This window comes from Microcaecilia unicolor, chromosome 4 (assembly GCF_901765095.1).
Source record: "Microcaecilia unicolor chromosome 4, aMicUni1.1, whole genome shotgun sequence".
In the NCBI taxonomy this organism is placed as follows: Eukaryota; Metazoa; Chordata; class Amphibia; order Gymnophiona; family Siphonopidae; genus Microcaecilia; species Microcaecilia unicolor.
In genome coordinates this window covers 10,984,129-11,001,721 of record NC_044034.1, presented here as the reverse complement: position 1 = coordinate 11,001,721, position 17,593 = coordinate 10,984,129, and the positions used below count along the sequence as shown (strand labels likewise).

Here is a 17,593-nt window from a genome sequence, read left to right as displayed (position 1 = left end):
GTTACCGTTTTTTGTTTCCACCACCTCCCGCGGGAGGGCATTCCAAGCATCCACTACTCTCTCCGTGAAAAAAATACTTCCTGACATTTTTCTTGAAATCCTAAAAGAAAGGGCAGGAGGTCCGTTTCTGTTTCTGCTACAACATCCAGGGTACCCTTTTCCATCGTACAGGGCTGAAGGGTATAACAATCTTACATTACATTACTGACTTATATTCCACTACCACCTTGCAGTTCTAAGCGGGTTACAAAAATCGAGAAGCCAGAAAACCTCTGGTAATTAAATTTTCTAATAAGCAAAAAAAAAAAAAAAATCTGAACTTGAAATAGAGTAATGAGGGAAGAATAATTTACTAACAATCCTGTAATACAAATTTCTTAAATCTTCTTTCTAAATGAAAGATACAATTAAGAGAATGAATGCAATCCAACAAAATCCTTGCAAAATCTAGTTACCTGAAAGGCCATTAACCGCTTCTTTCCCTTAACTGAATGGAAGTAAATAGCCTGGTATTACAAAGTCTTCTGGCTGGAGAAAGAAAATGGGGAAGGAACCAAACCATGTGAAACTCTGAACAGAAAATAATCTAAATTTACTGCCATGAAGTCCACTGGATCCACCTGCCAACAACTGGAGGTTTGGGGGAAACTGTAAGTGAATAATAGCACCGATATATGTTCAACATCTGTCAATATGAAGAATAGATAATCTACACTGATGCTTGAAAGACCCAGTCGATTTTAAACATCTAAGGGAATTAAAGTAACCATTAACTGTATTTTGGTCCATTGGCTGGAGAGAGGAGGAAAGACCTGTAAATCGTACTTCTTATCCACTACTACTACTACTACTACTACTTAGCATTTCTATAGCGCTGCCAGGGTTACGCAGCGCTGTACAAGTTTAGACAAGGGGAAGGACAGTCCCTGCTCAAGAGAGGCTTGACAATCTAAAGGTAATAAGCTATGTAGTCAGTGTATGTATCTGGAATGTGGGAAGGTGGTTAGGCGCCAAAAGCAAGGGAGAAGAGATGGGCCTTGAGTAAGGACTTGAAAATGGGCAGGGAGGGCGCACACGGCGTATGGGCTCAGGGAAGTCTGTTCCAGGCATAAGTTAGGCCGAGGCAGAAGGGGCGTGATAAAGTGTGCTGTGCCTGAATCGTTTAAAGGAAAGGAAAGTTTGGTTCAGAGAGAAAGACTGGTGGAGTGAATTACGGAGTAAAAGGCTGGTGCAGCTGCTGGAGCCTCCCCAGATAAAACCTGGTCCCGCCCCGGTCCTAAACTACTACATTTGATGTCTGCACCTTCCACCCACCCAGCTTTCCATTCTAGCACTAGGCATCCGCCTAGGTGCCTATACAGTAAAGAGGAGGGGTTTACACCAACTTGATTACCCATAGCAATAATATGTGAGATGAAAAGTACAAATGATATAAGTTGAAGGAAAACTAGCAAAGTAGGCAAATGGAGGAGATCATTTTAAATGATTTTTAATCATTTTCCGGAGATGGGAAGGCCGGTTAGAACGAGAGGACATGAAATGAGATTGAAGGGGGGCAAGACTCAGGAAAGATGTCAGGAAGTATTTCTTCACGGAGAGGGTGGGTGAACGCTTGGAATGCCCCTCCCGCGGGAGGTGGTGGAGATGAAAACGGTAATGGAATTCAAGCATGCGTGGGACAGGCATAAAGGGAATCCTGTGCAGAAGGAATGGATCCACAGAAGCTTAGCTGAAATTGGGTGGCGGGGGGAAGAGGGGTTGGTGGTTGAGAGGGCTAGGATGGGGGAGGGCAGACTTATACGGGGTCTGTGCCGGAGCCGGTGATGGGAGGCGGGACTGGTGGTTGGGAGGCGGGAAATACTGCTGGCAGACTTATATGGTCTGTGCCCTGAAAAAGACAGGTACAAATCAGGTAAGGTATACACATATGAGGTTATCGTGGGCAGACTAGATGGACCGTGCAGGTCTTTTTCTGCCGTCATCTACTATGTTACTATGTAAATGACTAAAGTGCCAGCTTATGCATGAGGAAGTCCTGCAGGCTAATATTGAACTATTCATTAACCTTATAAAAGCTAAGGCAATGTTGAGATCACTTTCAGCTAGACTGGAGGGCGATCACAGATTGTGAGAGTAACATGATTGAGGCAAATCACCAGTCAGTTACCTGCATAAAAGGTGTAGTTGCATCAGGGGACCCTCTGCCCGGGCAGGATGAGTCTGTCTGAACTGCTTCTCTTCACAACCTACGGACCGAGGGGCTGTGGAGGGGAACTATGGAACAGTGGGAAATGTTAATACAATTTAAAGAAAAACTAGCAATTTTAGATTAAGGGAATAGGATAGACCCCAGCAAAAGAAAGAACAGTGGTTGTTTTTTTTTGTTTTCTTTAAAGCTTGTTTTAGATAAGATATATACTCAAACAGTTATAGAGAAATGTTTTAGGACTCTAAACAGCCTCACAGTCCCTCAAATAGTTTAGTAAGAAAAGTTTTAGAACACAGGCAGACTGCTACCAACAGGGCCGTGCCTAGGGTCTCCGGCGCCCCCCTGCAGTTGGCCCCGCCGGCGCGCCCCCCCCCCCCCAGAAAACGATCGCTACACTACCCGCCCTCTTCTCCCCAGATCCTTTTCCTTTTTGTTTAAATTTACCTCTCCGGCGCGTGGCAGCGTAGCGTTAGTGAGAAGGAGGCGGCGCTCCCCCGCCCCGACGTGTCTTCTTCCCTTCGCTCAGTGTCCCGCCTTCTTCTGACGTCATTTCTGATGTCAGAAGATGGCGGAACCAAGCGAAGGGAAGAGACTGACACGTCGGGGCGGGGGAGCGCCGCCTCCTCACTAACGCTACGCTGCCACACGCCGGAGAGGTAAATTTAAACAAAAAAAAAAAGGACAAGGATCTGGGGAGAAGAGGGCGAGGTAAGCATGGTGCGGTGGGGCGCCCCCCAGAGGATGGCGCCCTCCTGCCATGCCTACTTCGCTTACCGTGTCGGCATGGCCCTGGCTACCAAACCAAACCAGCTCTAAGAATCCCACAGTGATTATCCCCAGTGATTTCTAGGTTACTGGAGGCCACACTCCCAGTGGTCCCACAGTTCCCAGAAAGCACTCACAGACCCAACACACAAATCACCAGGATTCTCAATCAGTCCAGACAAGCAGTTGTCCAGACAAGGTGTCTGTTCCGGACGACTTGCCGGTAGGAGGGAGGTTGATATTTTTTTCACCAAAGGTGGCCTCTTATAACCTCCGACCGGTGGGTTCTTCAAATAGTCCGGTTAGGATACACTCTCAATTTAGTCTCAAAACCTCCAAATTGCCCACCGGGAGCTCAGTCTTACAGCTCCCAGCACAAGTAGGTACTTGCAGAGGAACTCTCTGCCCTTCTGAAGGCCAATGCGGTTGAACCTGTTCCACCAGGGGGAAGAAGGGCTGCGATTCTATTCCAGGTACTTCCTTGTGCAAAAGAAAACAGGGGGCATGCGTCCCATCCTAGACCTAAGGGGCCTGAACAAATTCCTTCTCTGAGAGAAGTTCAGGATGGTTTCCCTGGGCACCCTTCTTCCCATGATTCAGGAAAACAATTGTTTTTGCAATCTGCAAAACATTAACAAGTAACTGAAATATAGATCAATTATAACACTAACTAAACATTTGTTTACTGTCTAAATAGTACCTGGGGAGAGCAGGACATATAGCTGCTCACAAGTTATCAAATATAACTTTTCGTAGGGTTCGCAGAGTTCTGTCTCTCTCTCTTTTCTCCCTGGTTGAAACTGGAGCAAAAGCCAGTAGCTCCTGGGTAACTTCAAACCAGGGGCGTAGCCAGACTTCCGTGGGAGGGAGGTCCAAAGCCCGAGGGGAGGGGGCACATTTTAGCCCTCCCCCGGCGCCGCCCCCCCAGCCGCCATTGCCGCCCCCCATGTCTTTGCCGACCACCCTCCCCCGCCGCCGCCTACCTTCACTTTTGCTGGCGGGGGACCCCACTCCCGCCAGCCCACGTTCTCTCCGTCTTGCTCCTGCTCCTATTGCATGCATTGCTGACGTCCTGCACGTTGTAATAGGAGCAGGAGCAAGACAGAGAGAATGTGGGCTGGCGGGGAGTGGGGTCCCCCGCCAGCAAAAGTGAAGGTAGGCGACGGCGGGGGCGGGTTCGCCGGGAGGGGGGTCCAGACTTGAATCTACGGGGGCCCAGGGCCCCTCAGGCCCCATGTTGCTACGCCACTGCTTCAAATTCCAGGCCAATCAGCCCAGAACAACAAGTTTGAAAAAATAGCTGGCCACATCACTGCAGGTCTTTTCTCTGTAACAGCTTTAAACATAAACATGCACCACCTGCTGGCCAAACTAGAGAAATACATTGCAGGAAAATATCAAAACAATTATCACAGTTTTTAAAACCCACTCTTCTGTCCAGGGGCATAGCCACAGGCGGGCCTGGTTGACCCCAGGCCCAGCCACTTTCCCTCCAGGCCTGCCCAGCCAACATCCCCTTGCCCAGGGTTTAAATCTTTTTTTAACTCTGTCGGAAGCGGCCGCATCACTGAACAGCAAGACCTGCCCATCAAGCCTTCTCTTTGTGAGTTCATTCCCTCCAAGCCCCACCTTCTGAAGTAATTTCCTCTTTCCGCGAGGGCGGGACTCAGAGGGAACGAACTCACGAAGAGAAGGCTTGATGGGCAGGGTTTGCCGTTCAGTGATGTGGCCGCTTATGACGGAGGTAAAAAAAGATTTAAACCTCGGGCAGGCCTGGAGGGAAAGTGGCTACGCCCCTGCCACTTTCTCAGAGATAGTTCTGTGTCGGCAGTTGGCAGCTAGACCCGCTCGTAAGACTGGCAGTGGAATCAACCGCCCAATGACAAGATGGCGGCCCTGTGAATTTGACAGGTCCTTCTCCCAGCTCCGCATGGGTCTCTTTAAGGTAGCTGCGGAAGCAGCGGCGCTGATGGAGGCTTTGCTGGACAAGCATTTGCAGCCTCTTGAAGACCAACTCAGAAAAGTCCAGGGACCGTTAGAGGACATGATTTGTGAATTCTTAAAGCAGCAGCAGCTTACAGGGGAGCTGGAGGCCCGAGTGCAGGCGGCAGAGGAGTCGCTCTTCCAGGCACATAAAGCCCTTGAGGCGTGTCAGGAGGAGAGTTGCTGGACATGGGTGGATGGAGGGCAGGGGAGAGGAGAGTTGCTGGACATGGGTGGCTGGAGGGTATGACAGGAAGGAGATGCACATGGATGGAGGGGAGGGAAGAGAGGAAGTGAGATGAACATGAATGGAGGGGAGAGAAAAGAAATGCTGGACATGGATGGAGGGAGGAGAGAAGAAATGCTGGACATGGATGGAGGAGAGGGAAGGGAGAGAAGAAATGCTGGACATGGATGGAGGAGAGGGAAGGGAGAGAAGAAATGCTGGACATGGATGGAGGGGGAGGGAAGACGGAGGAAGGTGATGAGATGAGGGAAAAGGAAGAGAGGAGAAAAACTGCACATGGATGGAGAAAATAGGCAGAAGCTGGATCCACTGGACAGTCAAGTCTGCGGAGGACCCAGCTTTTACTTACGGATGTAGGGCAAGAAATGAAGAAGAAAGAAGGAAAGTAAAGAATAAATGGAAAGGAATCCCTGGAAACGGAGTTAAGAGGACAGATAGCAGCAGAATCAGATACTAGGCCAGCATGATCAGAAAAACAAAGTCACCAGACAACAAAGGTAGAAAAAAATCATTTTATTTTCATTATATTGTTTGGAATATGTCCCCTTTGAGAATCAGGTGCTCAACGTTAAAGTTTATATGGGCGTCCTCGGCCGATAATCGAAAAAAGAAATGCGTTTTTAGCACAAATTTGGGTCACTTTTTTTGGACCCTGTTTATTCACGAAGAAGTCCCCAAAAAGTGGCCCAACTGCCCAGATGACCACCAGAGGGAATCGAGGATGACCTCCCCGGACTCCCCCAGTGGTCACTAACCCCCTCCCACCAAAAAAAGAACTTTAAAAACCTTTTTTGCCAGCCTCAAATGCCGTACCCACCTCCATGACAGCAGAATGTGTTCTATCCTGTGACAGCCTTTCCATGGTTCTGATGTGCGTCTTGGGTGAGTGTGACACCTTTTCTGTTAGGTGCACTGCAGAGTCACATCAGTAATGCATTGTGGTGGGTGTAGGGTATTGGGCTCCGTGATTCCACTAGCTTGTGGCAAATGCTCACGATGTTGGTAGTTGGTAGGCTCTACTCTCATGGTGCTTTTCCCCCTGCCTACTGGGTCAGAGTGTGCCCTGTTTTTCTTTCCGGTAGTCCATGAGGTAGTGGCCATTTTGTAAGCCAGTTTTAGATCCCTTTCATGTGTTAGCCACGTTACAGAACCTAGTTCTTACGCTGAATGTTGCTGAAAGAGGGCACTTTACAGCATTCTGCCAGCTCTGACCTACTGCTAATCTCAGTATCAGGGAGACTCGTTGCCAGTGGGGCACAACCTCTGATCTGCAGTTAACTGTGAGTAAACATGTTTATTCCAATAAAGGACATTTTCGGAGCGATTAGTCTTCAGGTGTCACTGGTGTGCCAAGGTTATACAGCAGCAACAAGTCCTAGAGGCCTGCGTGTATGCAGGTCCCTGGAGCACTTTTAGTGGGTACCGCAGTGCACTTCAGGCAGGCGGACCCAGACCCATCCCCCTCCCACCTGTAACATTTGTGCTGGCAAATGGGAGCCCTCCAAAACCCACTGTACCCACACGTAGGTGCCCCCTTCACCCCTAAGAGCTATGGTAGTGTTGTACATTTGTGGGTAGTGGGTTTTGGGGGAGGGGGCTTGGGGGCTCTGCACCCGTGGTAAGGGAGCTATGCATGTGGGAGCAGTTTCTGAAGTCCACCACACTGACCTCTAGGGTGCCCAGTTGGTGTCCTGGCATGTCAGGGGGGCCAATGTACTACTAATCCTGGCCCCTCCCACGACCAAATGGCTTCGATTAGGACATTTGTGAGCTGGGCGTTTTTAGTTTCCATTATCGCTAAAAAAAACAAACGCCCAGCTCACAAGCGACTAAATCCATGGCATATTTGGTCCGTACAAAACCGTATTTTGAACCGAAAGATGGACGCCCATTTTTTTCGAAAATACAGTCTGGTCATAAGTACATAAGTAATGCCACACTGGGAAAAGACCAAGGGTCCATCGAGCCCAGCATCCTGTCCACGACAGCGGCCAATCCAGGCCAAGGGCACCTGGCAAGCTTCCCAAACGTACAAACATTCTATACATGTTATTCCTGGAATTGTGGATTTTTCCCAAGTCCATTCAGTAGCGGTTTATGGACTTGTCCTTTAGGAAACCGTCTAACCCCTTTTTAAACTCTGCCAAGCTAACCGTCTTCACTACATTATCCGGCAACGAATTCCAGAGTTTAATTACGCGTTGGGTGAAGAATATTTTCTCCGATTTGTTTTAAATTTACTACACTGTAGTTTCATCGCACCCGTTTTTGGAAATAGTCGCCCATGGAGATGGGCGTTCGCGTTCGATTATGCCCCTCTATGTCACCAAGAGTGTGTCCAATTGGAGAATTAGCCTGCCTCATCTGAACTATAGAGCCTCACACAGCCTCTCAGTAACTACTAGAACCATCACTGTCCCCATCTTTCCTCCCCTGCTTAGTCCCAGGCTGGCTCTCATGTGTATATACATAATCATTCCACAGCTGTTTGAAATGTAGAACTCCTGATTCTACACAAGAAAAGACATGGATAAGGAACAACTGGAGAAAGCATGTATCGGGAGCAAGTTCAGAAGAATTGAACCAAAAGAGGCTAAGCAATTTTGGAAGTCTGCTCATTGAGATACAAGGTCAGTGGCAGCCAGCAGAAATAACACTGGTGTGTACAAGCTCACCTCTGTTTTAATAATCATTATAAACATTGTGCAAGACGGAACAGAGATTCAGATGTGCACAGCCTTCAGACCAGGGGGGGGGGGGGGGGGGGGTCAGGGGGGAGGAGGCTTGGCTGGCCCTTCTGCATGTTGGGGGGGAGGAGTAACAGATGGGGATCGTGATCACAGGGGCAGGAGGGGGAACCATTGGCACGTCAAGCGCCACCTCTGGGCGCATTCAAATCTAGACTAAAAGCCCACATTTTTTAGGCTGTTTTTAACTCCTAACTCCTATTCACCTGTTCAGTACCCAGGTCTGTTTTTATTCCCTAGTTCCTTATTTGTCTTGTTTGTCTGTCTTGAATAGATTGTAAGCTCCGTTGAGCAGGGTCTGTCTCTTACATATTTAGTGTACAGTGCTGTGTACGTTTAGTAGCGCAGCGCGCTATAGAAATGATAAGCCCTCACACTCTGGAATGCACTGCATGAAAGGCTGTGCTTAACACAAGACTATCTCTATTTCAGGAAGCAGGTGAAAGCTTGGCTCTTCAAACAGGCCTTTAATGGAAGAAGTAACTAACAAAGTAGTAAATTTAAAATGAATTGGAGAAAATATTTCTTCACTCAACGTGTAATTAAACTCTGGAATTTGTTGCCAGAGAATGTGGTAAAGGCGGTTAGCTTTGTGGGTTTTAAAAAGGTCTGGACAGCTTCCTAAAGGAAAAGCCCATAGGCCATTAATAAATTGACTTGGGGAAAATACACTGGTTATTTCTGGGATAATCAGCGTAAAATGTATTGAACTTTTTGAGATCTTGCCGGGTATTTGTGACCTGGATTGGCCACTGTTGGAAACAGGATGCTGGGCTTGAAGGACCTTTGGTCTGTCCCAGTATGGCAATACTTCTGCCATTTTGATGGAATGTGATCCGTAATAACCTTGGGTCTGTGAAGTATAATAGTTTGGCATGAAGTTCCTTCCTGAAGCAGCTTTTTGAGCAAGCGGGATGTCATTATATTTTCGGATTACAGCGGATTGGAGATTTTCTGCTGTCTGGCCTGAGAGCGTTTCCCCTATGTGGTGATTACTGCAAGAATTGGTCTATGAAAAACCTAAGAAGTACCATCGTAGTAGGGATCGAATTCACTGAGTGAAGTGGATTTAAGCGGTGGTGTAACAGGACCCTCGGCTAGTAAATCAGGAGACAAGAGGCAACTGGTTCCAAAGGCAAGACAGCTTTATTGCTAGCAATGTACAGTACTGAGTTCCGTCTCAGGATACTGTGTGTCAGAAATCACCTGACACTCACATTTATACCTCCCTTCTGGGCCTGCGCATTAGGCCCCTTATAAGTCACAGTTGGCATGCCGGTAAACATTTGTAGTTCTTGTAGTGCTTACAGTACATACATACGTCATAATACTGAAATGATACTAGCAAGGGGAAACGCAAACTTATCTCCCTGTTTAGCACACACACACATATAATCACACAATGCTTCTTTCACAGAGCTGATAAGGCTCACTGGAGCATAAGGCTCAGAGATGCAGGCTATCTTCTATTCATGTGTGTCTACCTGCAGGCTGATTCAGTGTGCAAAACCTTGGCAACTAAATGTTACAAGCTGTTATCTACTGCTCCTGCATCCTGTCTCAATCAGTTATTTAGCTTGCAAGCAGGAGTTGACAATTGTTTGTAGTTAGGCACAGTATTAAGGCACAGTGCAAGAAAATGTAAATGTCCAGTAAACATTCAAGTATGGAATGTGGCCCAAAGAAGGCAAAGTCCATAGGTAATATGCACAAAGCTTGAGGCCGTCCTGCCAGTCCAGTGGTTGCTGGCAGGCCATATCTAGTGTCCACATCCTACAGTGGCATCTGTTTTGAAACCATATTTGGAGACACCATTTGAAGACATCCAGCAAGCTAAGTGATTACTTATTTTTCCTGGAGGGTTTATGTTAGTACAAGCCTGTAGGTTTTGGCCTGTTTGCACCTAGGCGTTTTGGGGACATTTTTTGCAGTTTTTTTCAGTGCTGTGGGCAGTAGTTACGCTTCTTCAATCTTTTTGGTAACCTGTATAGGTTTTTTGGTCACTATGTAGTGGACTTTACAGATTTCTTTATTAGGAGGATTGTGGTTTTTCAGAACCGCCTGGTTTTTCTCCCTTAAAGTGGTTTTTCCAGGGGGTTCATTCTGCCTCTAATCCTTTATTATTGTACAAAATTTGGGTATTTCCCCCTCCTAAATCACAGGGAGACCATTTTCTGTGAAGCAGGAGTGGGAATCCCAGGCTGCTTCTAAAGTATAGTGACTCCTTAATTAGGACAGAGCTGTGCACTTGCTCCTTCCAACCAGGGAGACAGACAGACCAGAATCAGTAGATGGCACCCTCATCTTCCCAGTCTCATCTGCCCGCAACCTCAGAGTCATCTTCGACTCCTCCCTCTCCTTCTCTGCGCATATCCAGCAGATAGCCAAGACTGTCGCTTCTTTCTCTATAACATCAGCAAAATTCGCCCTTTCCTCTCTGAGCACACCACCCGAACTCTCGTCCACGCTCTCGTTAACCTCTCGCCTTGACTACTGCAACCTACTCCTCACTGGCCTCCCCACTTAACCATCGATATCCCCCCTTCATCCGTTCAGAACTCTGGCTGGCACGTCTTATCTTCTGCCTGGACCGATACGCTCATATCACCCCTCTCCTCAAGTCACTTCACTGGCTTCCAATCAGGTACCGCATACAGTTCAAGCTTCTCCTGCTAACCTACAAATGCACTCAATCTGCAGCCCTCACTACCTCTCTACCCTTATCTCCCCGTACGCTCCTACCCGAAACCTCCGCTCACAAGGACAAATCCCTCCTCTCTGTTCCCTTCTCCACCGTTGCCAACTCCAGGCTCCGCCCATTCTGCCTTGCCTCTCCCTATGCTTGGAATAAACTCCCTGAGCCCATATGCCAAGCCCCCTCCCTGCCCATCTTCAAATCCTTGCTCAAAGCCCATCTCTTCAACGTCACCTATCGGCACCTAATCATTTCACCTCTACCCAGGAATCTAGACTGCCCCATTCTGACTGTCCGCACGTACTGTCCATTAGATTGTTAGCTGACTTCACATGTTGTCCATTAGACTGTAAGCTCCTTTGAGCAGGGACTGTCCTTCTTTGTTAATTGTAGAGCCCTGCGTAACCCTAGTAGCGCTTTAGAAATGTTAATAGTAGTAGTAGAAGAATTAGGAGATAAAGTTTTCCAATAGTTTATTAACTTACCAAAGCAGGGATACAGGTAAGTATAAGAATATACAGATTTCTTATGGGGGAGATCTGACAGAGTGACTAGCCAGGTCTTACATGTCAAAGATACTCTCCCCCAGCAGTTGAGTTGTCAGTTGCTTAAATACTCTACGGCTAACATTATGTTTCTATTAGCTCCAATTTTTGGTAAACATGTTACATCTGATTTGTTTCTGACCGTCTATTGCATCCCCAACTGCTGGTTTCACAAGTTCCCCAAAAGCCCCTATTTCCCCCTCTGCACCTGGCCTTCTGACGTATTTTTAACAGTACCACTTCTCGTTTTGGCTTGCACCTGGTATTTTGTAGTTAGTTGTCCACTAGCTTTTATTTGAATATTCATATTGTCAATGTTTAAGAATTTAAGACAGTTCATTAAACGACAGCGAGATTTACAGAAATTACTTAGAAGCATAATGAGTCCTGCCCTACTGCCTTACAGTCTCATTTAATATACCTCATGGTTAAAGCTTCTCCAGAGTTTACAGCTGTAGACTTACATGTTATTCACTATATGTAGTATTTACGACAGATCATAAAAGACAGTCTGGCTGACATGCAAGAAGGGCTCCTGGCCAGTTAAATAGTGCTAAGACAGCGAAGCACTAATATTCGTGTCAGATAGCCGGTTATCTCCGCTGAATATTAGCGTTTAGTGCGCAGTAGATAATTAGATATATCTTGTGATATAACCGGCTATCTGTGAATATGCAAATGCCCGTCATTGAAAACGGCCCAACATTGAACATCCGGGCTGAGCACTGATCTTGGCACTTATCTGCCCTCCTTCTGCGGACTGAATATGGGCCTCTTTATTCACAACTAGTAAAAAAGGCCCATTTCTCAAACAAATGAAACGGAGCGCTAGCAAGGTTTTCCTCGGAGTGTGTATGTTTGAGAGAGTGTGTATGAGAGTGACTGTGCGAGTGTGTGTGTGTGTGTGAGAGAGAGAGAGTGAGTGAGGGCTGGGTGGCGAGTGTGTGTGTGAAAATGAGAGTATGTGCCAGGGTCCCCCCTCCCTCCCAGTTCCAGGGTCGACCCCCACCGGTCTGTCTCCCAGTTGCAGGGTCCCCCCTCCCTCCCAGTTGCAGGGAGTTTTCCTCCCTTTCTCCCAGTTGCAGGGTCCCCCTCCCAGTTGCTGGTTCCCCCTCCCCTCCCCCCACAGTTGCGGGTCTGTCTGTCTCCCCCTCCTTTTGTCTATTCTGTTTGAAACAGCTTTAGACTTCTTTGTACAGCGCTGCGTAACCCTAGTAGCGCTCTAGAAATGTTAAGTAGTAGTAGTAGTAGCTTTTTTGTGAGTGTATAGCAATGACGGCTGCATAGGGGGTGGAAACAGAGATTAGCATGTTCCGTTTTTTTTTTTTGCTTACGTCAGTGCCTTTTGATTGTTTTGTTTTTGACGGTGTCGTTCCCGGAGCCCTCATTTGACAGTCGCCGCATCCGGTCGCTCGCCGTCCTCCCTCTTTGACCTCTCTGACAGTCCGAATCCGGACTTGGAGAGGGAGGGCGGCGGCATTTGGCAGCCAGTCTTGGACGTTTCATAGGCAGGGGGAGGAGTACTGCCTGGGTCGCTGTTTGCTGTGGGGGACGGTGTACGCAGAGGGGGCAGAGTTTAGAAGGCGTTGGGAGGGGCGTGAGGTGAACGTCATGATGGTGCCTCGCAGACCACGCAGCCACGGTCCCAGGCACAGAACGTTGGATGTGAGAATTATATATATAGATTCTTTCATCAGCCCTCTAGTTTCAGCAACTGTATCTGTCGCAAACAAGTTCTTGCAATCTGTTCTAATCTTTCAAGCTATACATGGTTTTTTGGATTTTTATTGAGGGCCTGCTGATTTAGATCAAGCCTTTCTTGGCCTGTCTTTTCCCAAAGGACAGCAAGCTGCATCACTTTTCTACATTATTAAGAACCTATGATAATACCCTGTTCCCATTGTTAAATAGTGGACTTGTTAGTGCCATTTGGCATTTTCCCTACTGGGAAGTTTGAGGTTCTGTTGATCAATATTTATTAACCAAGGCCGCCGAGAAACTAGGCCGGGCCCGGGGCAAGACTGCCCCACTGTCCTCCCCCCCCCCCAACGCTGCCACACCCTCGTCGCTCCCCGGCCGCTGCCACTCCCATTGCCCCCCGGCCGCTGCCGCCCCGTCGCTCCCCCCGCCGCTGCAGTCCCCAGTTTCACCTGCCTGCCTGCCTCCACGGATCCGGGCCCCCTGCATTCAAAGTGGCTGTTACAGATCGCCTCGCTTCTGGCTTTCCCTCCATGTGTCCCGCCCTCGTCTGATGTAACTTCCGGTTTCCGTGGACTTCCTGGGCACTGGGAGGCCTGTAGAAGAACATGGAAAGTCTCTCAGAAGTTTTCTTTTGAAAATTAGCTTGAAGGCCCCACAGAAGTTACCTCCAATGAATCCCTTACCAAAAGAGCTTAAAATCTATCTGCCCGATATTCAGCTGGTTAAATGGTATCTGAGCAGCTCTAAGCTTTGGGCTGAACTGAACCCGGCATTGAATATCTGGGTCTCAGTGTCCATCCGGAATCAAACCTGGTTCCCCAGGTTCGCAACCTGCTGCACTAACCATTAGGCCTCTCCCTCTCCCATTTATTTCTAATATTTGTATTGTTATTGTAGTATTTATGACAGATCATAAAAGACAGATTACATAGAAGTACAATGAGTCCCTGCCCTACTGAGCTTACAGTCTCACTTAATATACCTCATGATTATTGATTCCCCCAAGGATAGAGCTGTAGATTTTCATGTTATTCACTAAATATTCACAATATCTTTTACCATCTGTTGCTTCAATATGTCATTGAAACCCCTCTTTGCATTTATAGGCTCAAACCCATCTCTGTCACTCTCACTTGGCCATTGAGATTTCTCCTTGCATTCAAGAGCTCTAATCCCATCTCTGTTACTGACTTTGTCAGTGAGACCCCTCCTCACATTCTTGAGTTCTAATCCCATCTCTATCACTGTCACTCTGTTACTAAGACCCCTCCTCAAATGAACAGGCTCTAATCCCATCTCTGCCATTCTCACTGTGCCACTGAGATCTCTCCTCACATTCACGAGCTCTAATCCCATCTCTGCCACCCTCACTATGTCATTGAGATTCTGGAGGAGCCTCCCTCTTCCTGGTACTGGAGGAATAGCTTGCATGCCTTTATGTTATTGGAGGCAAGGACGGTTAGGAATTCTCCAAAGGAAAGAAGGGCTTTCATGTCTACCTGGAATTGTTACTGTACTTGCAAACTATCTCCCATAAAGCAAGAAGTGCTGTATTGAACAGGTTTCAGAGCGTTGCCTAAGTTGATACTGTCATATTAGGGGTTGCTTTGGGGTTCTCTGCTTGGGTAGGGGAGGGTGGATTGGGAATACTGGATGTTATCTTTTCAAAGATGGCCAGGGGTCATAAGAGTCCAGTGTATTTCAAGATATGGATTAAAGTAGGGTTGGGGGAGGAGGTGATCTTTGTTATGTATTTCCACTCATGATGTATTGTAAGCCACATTGAGCCTGCAAAGAGGTGGGAAAATGTGGGATACAAATGCAATAAATAATAAATAATGATAATATATAAACGTCAAATTTGAAAGGAAACTAGGGTAGTGAGGGGGAGAGTGCGGGAGTCTTTTCACAAAACAAAAATGGGATCATGTGTTGTCCAGCGTTTTGCTGTATGATGTTTTTGCTTATTATTATGTTCTGTTTGATTACTGTTATGTAATCACTTGCTGTTTTTATCTAGACATGTTGTTCCATTGTTGATGTTGAATTTGTTTGATCCTGAATAAAAACTGTTAAATTTTCTAAGATTTCTCTTTCAGGATACTGCCATCAAGATCGATACTTCATCCAGATGCAGTAGGTATATGAAATATTGTCTTTTAATCTAGGACTTTCCTGTGCTTTGAGGCTAAATCTTTCACAATATTATTTAGGGCTTTTTAAATATGTATCTATAGATAGATATATTTGTAGGTCCTGCACTCATTTTTCCATTAATGAGTGGGAGTTGGAAAAAGAAATAATGCAGGATTGCTTAACAACTCCTTATAACCATTTAACTAGTTAAAGTGAACACGCCCATCCTCCACCCATGGCCCATCCCTCTAAAAAGTATTATGAAGACAGTTAATGTTTTAACGTGTTTTGTGATAAACCTTCTCACACTCACTAAGAAGCGCATTAGGGCTTAACACCCTTTTGTAAAAGGGTCCCCTAAGGTTTTGTGTGAGGCAATGAGGATTGTGACTTAAGTTGCATCAGAGGAGATGCGACGTGGCACAGGGAAGGCCTTCCGCTAGCAGGCAAAGGCAGTGTGTATCACTGCCACCCACAAAAGCAAGCAGTTGGGTGGGAGTGAGAAATGCTGGGCATCGGAAGGGGGAGGAAAGAGAGAGAAACAGATGACAGACCATAGGGATGGAAGGAGCGGGAGCCAATACACGTGATTAGGGCACTTAGGTGTATGAGCAGGAGAAGGGGGCTGAAAATGCCCGTGTGACATGTCTAATGCGTGTGACATGGCATAATTCCATGATTGTTCTGGGGGGACAGGGGTAAGAAGTTTAAAGCTAATTGATGAGGGCACAAGGCTGAAGGTTTGACTCGGGCACCTAATACTTTTCATTGGCCCTGGTAAGATCAGGTCAGCAGCAGCAGAGTTAGGCTGCATCATGTGACAGTACAGGTTTGGCTGTAGTTGCAGTGAATTCTACTGGATCAATAGTGAGGCAGATTCAAATGCCGGGGGGGGGGGGGGGGGGGGGGGAGGGAAGTGCTGTCACTGGAACCACTTTAGTAGTGGAATCTTTTTGAATTTGTTTCCTTTTCCCCAACATTGCAATTCTAGTGAAAGGTGGAGGCTGGTTAGCTTTTTTTTTTTTTGTCTGAGGCAGGTACCTGGGGTAAGGTAGAGCTGCAGGGCTTCATAGGTGCCAACTGTAGGTGCAGTGGATTCTCGAGCACCTCCAGGATTGAGCAAATCCTTCACTCTGTCTAGTAAAGGGGAATTTCAATCATTTTGTTTCTGTGCATGTGGAGAAGAGACTGGTATGAGTAGGGTGGGAGAGGTCACAGGTTCTGTGGATTATGTGGAGGCACAAGGGAAAACGGCGACAGGTCGGCATTTACAGATTACAATGCTGGCTCAGTGACAGTCTGTTCTATCCTCTGACAGCCTTGCACTAGTTTATAGTATGACCCTAAAATGTGTTTAATGCTTTTACCGTTATTTATTTATTTATTTATTTATTTATTTATTTATTTGTTACATTTGTATTCCGCGCTTTCCCACTCATCAGCAGGTTCAATGCGGCTTACATAGTAATAGAGAGTGTTACATGGTATTGCGGAGAGATAGCATGCTTTAGTAAACATAATACTGGTGGAGAAAGGTAGATAGGAGAGAAGAACAAGGGAAGGGGGGAGGAGAAGCAAGAGGAGGGGACAGATTAAGGGATAAGCATGGGGAAAAGTGATGGAAGACATAGTCCAAGTCGTTGTCCTTGTCGTACGATTAGGTGTTGGGTAGATGGGTTCTTGAGGTTAGGTCGGATCATTGGGGTAGGCCTGTTTGAATAGATGGGTTTTCAATTATTTCTGGAAAGGTAAATGTTCATTAATCGATCGAATATACCTAAGTAGGGCATTCCAGATTTGGCTACCTATGAAGGAGAAGTTGGATGTATAAAAGGATTTGTACTTGAGTCCTTTGCAATCGGGATAATGTAGGTTGAGGTAAGGTCAATCAGATTGACCATGTAGCTTGGGGCTTCTCCGTGGAGAATCTTGTGAATCAGTGTGTGGATTTTGAAATTTATTTATTCTTTGATTGGGAGCCAGTGTAGTTTTTCCCGAAGAGGTGTCTGGCTGCTGTGTTTTGGGCAGTCTGGAGTTTCTTCAAAGATATGGGCCTTACAGCCTATAAAAATACTATTGCAGTAGTCAGCGTGGGTAAGCACAGTGGATTGAACCAAGTTGTGAAAGGTTTTCAGGGGAGATACGGTTTCACGCATTTCAGTATCCACATCATGTTGAACACTTTTTCATAGTGGATTTTGCATGACTTTCTAGTGAGAGATGGTTGTCTAATGTCACTCCGAGGATTTTCAGGTTGTCAGATATGGGGATTGTGACGTCGGGGGTATTAAGAGTAGTTGGAAGGAATGTACAGTGTTGGGAGGAGAGGATGAGGCATTGTGTTTTCTCTTTGTTCAGCTTCATCATGAAAGCGTTAGCCCAAGAGCTCATGATTTCTGTTAGATTGGTTTTGAAGGGGATGAATATGGTAACATCATCAGCATAAATGAAAGAGTTGAGACCATGTTTGAATAGGGATCTGGCTAGGGGGATCATCATAAGATTGAAGAGGATCGGGGATAGAGGAGATCCTTGTGGTACACCACAGTCTGATGACCAAGGAGA

General features: G+C 46.7%; 3 protein-coding genes and 1 long non-coding RNA gene across 4 annotated transcripts in view; 3 read left to right on the top strand and 1 right to left on the bottom strand.

Annotated features, from left to right (window-relative positions):
- Window positions 1-17,593, top strand: part of LOC115468279 (E3 ubiquitin-protein ligase TRIM39-like) — a 1,086,936-nt gene that overhangs the window by 127,232 nt on the left and 942,111 nt on the right. The gene's annotated exons all lie outside the window — the stretch shown is intronic.
- The window catches only part of LOC115468286 (E3 ubiquitin-protein ligase TRIM39-like), an 875,973-nt gene that overhangs the window by 548,345 nt on the left and 310,035 nt on the right, over window positions 1-17,593 (bottom strand). The gene's annotated exons all lie outside the window — the stretch shown is intronic.
- The window catches only part of LOC115468283 (E3 ubiquitin-protein ligase TRIM39-like), a 572,298-nt gene that overhangs the window by 427,469 nt on the left and 127,236 nt on the right, over window positions 1-17,593 (top strand). The window lies entirely within an intron of this gene.
- The window catches only part of LOC115468319, a 49,990-nt gene continuing 45,222 nt past the window's right edge, over window positions 12,826-17,593 (top strand). The window contains exons 1-2 of the long non-coding RNA XR_003941842.1: window positions 12,826-12,856; window positions 14,992-15,032. This is a non-coding gene — a long non-coding RNA (uncharacterized LOC115468319). The remainder of the gene's footprint in view (window positions 12,857-14,991; window positions 15,033-17,593) is intronic.